This window comes from Botryllus schlosseri, chromosome 12 (genome assembly GCF_051294905.1).
Source record: "Botryllus schlosseri isolate E-star chromosome 12, Bs_hap1, whole genome shotgun sequence".
Classification (NCBI taxonomy): Eukaryota; Metazoa; Chordata; class Ascidiacea; order Stolidobranchia; family Styelidae; genus Botryllus; species Botryllus schlosseri.
In genome coordinates, this window is record NC_137247.1 from 23,825,945 (window position 1) to 23,829,230 (window position 3,286).

Consider the following 3,286-nt stretch of genomic DNA (forward strand, 5'->3'; position numbering starts at 1 on the left):
GCATACCGGAATATATGCAAGCAACAATGTTATTGACCGAATTCATTTACTATCTTTGCGAAATATTCGCGCTTCGTGCGGCTAGGACAGGTATGCACGCAGAGTTTTCATGACATAATTGTTATCGATTTTGATGCGTAGTACGACAAGTCTTCTTTTAACCGTTACCTAATCCGATTCGTTGCTATCGGGCGACTAGTAAAATGTCATTAACATTCAAGTGGCCCGCGCAATGGTGGGTAAATCTCTATAGTGGCCCTTTAGCCGAAAAGGTTGGCCACCCCTGATCAGACATGTGGTAATCGCGATTAGTGATCGTAATCCATTAGGACGATTACAGCATTTTGAAGTAATCGTAATCGTAACCGAGTACATTCGACAAAAATCCGAAGTAATCGTGATCGTAATCGACTACCTCCCATGTCTAATCGATTTCTTTGTGGAAGAACGATTACTTCTTATTTGTACAAGGACTGTGACATAAACTGAACATTCGTGAACAAGGAAGAGATATTATACCAGGTTAGCTACACTGCAGTGCTCTTCAACCAGGGTTGTCGTACACCCTAGGGTGTACCAGAATTTGCAAAGGGTGTACCACTCGGATGGGGTGTACAGGGGTGTACCAGATCCGAATTACAATGAGCCGATGGCTAGCTATCACAAAGACAGGTTTATGGGTCAGTACAGGTTGACACACAGGTTAATGAGCAATATGGTACTATAGAGGATGTAGGATGGAGTGACGACCCATTGTTCTCCGTTTAGGCTGGCTACGCTTGAGTGATTAGGGACAACGCGCGTCGCTAAGATAAATAATATCAGCTGCAGCGCTTGTGGAATGGCATTTTATTCTGCTGTTACACGATTTTCTCGCGATTTAGTTATTCGCCAGGTCTGTTCTCATAACAGGTGCAGTTGAACAGATAGTGTACGGAATATATAGCGACTCATTGCGCGATTTAAGACTGCAGTTACTCTAATAAACGGGCTAGTAAAGAACAAAAAAGATCATTCTTCAGGATTCGTTGACCTGATTTAGTGCCGGAAGCAGATGAGAGGAAGCATCATGAATATCTTATCCATTAGAAGCTGCCTAATGGTCCCAGTGAACCTGATACTCGAATTTGCCGAAGGAGGTAGAAATATGACCTGCAGTTCGGGAGCAACTTCCAGCGAAACTCCAACACATAGAAATCAAGGATGTTGTCCTCTCATAACAAAAATTAAGTAAATCATACAGGGGTAAGTAATCATATATCGAGTGATTGTAGTTTTAAACATGATTCACATATATACCCTTATATTTTATGCAGACGTCTGGAGCTTCAGTAAGAGAAATGGTAACTTGTTCATCGAAGAATGAGGATATGAAGAAGAAATCGCCAAGTTCATGTATCAGTTCCACTGCGGTCGTTGCCCCGAATATTTCAATGACTTCTTTACCTCGGAATCAAAAGCACACAAGTAGGCTACCATGCACACGCGCGTCCACGTCGTCCAAATATCATATGATCGACCGAAAAGATCATCGCTCTATCAAATATGCCTGACCTGATGTGTGGAACAGTATCCCGCCGGCCAGCCGACAGGCGACAAGCATGTCCACATTCAAGTCGAAATACACGCTATTACTACTAAATAAATACAGTCCATCCTCAAGATTACCGGACCACGACTGACCTATCGATCTCGCTTTCCATGACATGCCGCCTTATTCCTTGTCGCTTTCTTTTTCTATACTATCTTCTTTACTTTCATTCAGTGTGCACTGTGCATGCCTCCTCTTGACATCCCCTAGGCCAAGGTGGGTGTCAGATTCCCTAGACTACTCCTAGTCGCTTCGACATCTTCCTGTCTTTTCATTGTATCGCATTTTTTGTGGTGTATTGAACTGATAAAATTGCTAATAAATCAATGATGATGATGATGATGATGAAATTGTACCAATCTTGAGGTAGCCTACATTATAAATTGAATGAATTATGGGTGATCAATTCATATTATGTTACTATGAAACTATTTTTCAGGATTTTTCTTTCAAGCAGTCTGATTATTGACTCAGCTGCACGCAGCTAACTGATTCAGAATTGTGATTTAAAATTTTCTACTCTTCAGCAATTTTTGAATATATATATGCAATTGCTAATGTCTGTTACTTTTTGAAATTTGGCGTAGCCTATCCAATGTATAGGTTGGGAATGAGACTTTGTGTTGGTGTACAGAGCTCCACAGTGTGAAGTTGTAAGTTTGTAACCGATTTTTTTTAATGACGCTGTTGAGCAACATTGACGAATGTGATACCATTGGTATATCTGTTCTCAGTATGGAACGATTCTACCGCATCCACAGTCTGCAGAAAATATGATCTGAAAACAAGGTACAACAGAAAATATTCAAACAGACGAAGTACTCCATGTGGTTCAGATGATGATTGTTCAACTGTCCAGGACGATCTTCGTTTAAATTAAAATAAACCCGAATATTTTCAGCTGACACTCATCAGGCGTGATCGTCAGCAACTAGTAGAGAATTGTTGTTGCTTGCAATTATCCCCGATGAGTGTCAGCCGGATATATTGGGGTTTATTTCAATATGATTTTATTGTATGTTTGAGCTCTGTACCTTCAAGAGTCTATTCAGTTTTCAATAAAGATCATTTAGTTTACAAGTGATTTGTATTGAGAGACGCTGCCGGTCGGTATTAGTGTAAAAAGCCAACACACCACGTCAAGGTTCCAACCTTTGCATTGGTTTCCTTGGCGACAGAAGGAACCCCTATGGGAATAGGCAGCACTCGTCCCATAGGAAAAACTGTTCGGAGAAAGGCTAATTTTTACCTACTTTAGATACCTCCTTCAATCCATCACGTAACCCTTTTGAATATTTATAAATTTTGGCTTGCTTTTTCTGAAAGGCATAGCGAACAAAACTATGTTAAAAAATCCTATTAAAGTGCATCATGGACTTGTCCAGTACATCCTCCACACTTTCATAAGTCTGTAAAACTATTAAATCAACCAACTTTTGATATCAATGGTTTTGACGAATTTATCCGAGGATACTGTTTACTGTTTGTTTTGATACTTCCTTTCCATGGAGAATGAAAATCTGAATAGAATACCAGTGAACTTACCTGACGGATATTTTAGGCGGTATTTCTTTCTCTCCATTATCTGGAAAAATTTGCCAGCACGGCATAAAAACCACTTCAGGTGGATGTATAATATTTGAAATGTACTCAAGTAAATAGTTACTGCTGCAATCCCTCTTTATGGCATTTTAA

At 40.0% G+C, this 3,286-nt stretch overlaps 1 long non-coding RNA gene across 1 annotated transcript; it reads left to right on the forward strand.

Annotated features, from left to right (window-relative positions):
* The first annotated feature begins 1,102 nt into the window (after positions 1 to 1,102).
* Positions 1,103 to 2,671, forward strand: LOC145452345 (uncharacterized). The gene is made up of 2 exons (XR_013919309.1): positions 1,103 to 1,245; positions 1,317 to 2,671. It is a non-coding gene; the product is annotated as an uncharacterized LOC145452345 (long non-coding RNA).
* The last annotated feature ends 615 nt before the right edge of the window (positions 2,672 to 3,286 follow it).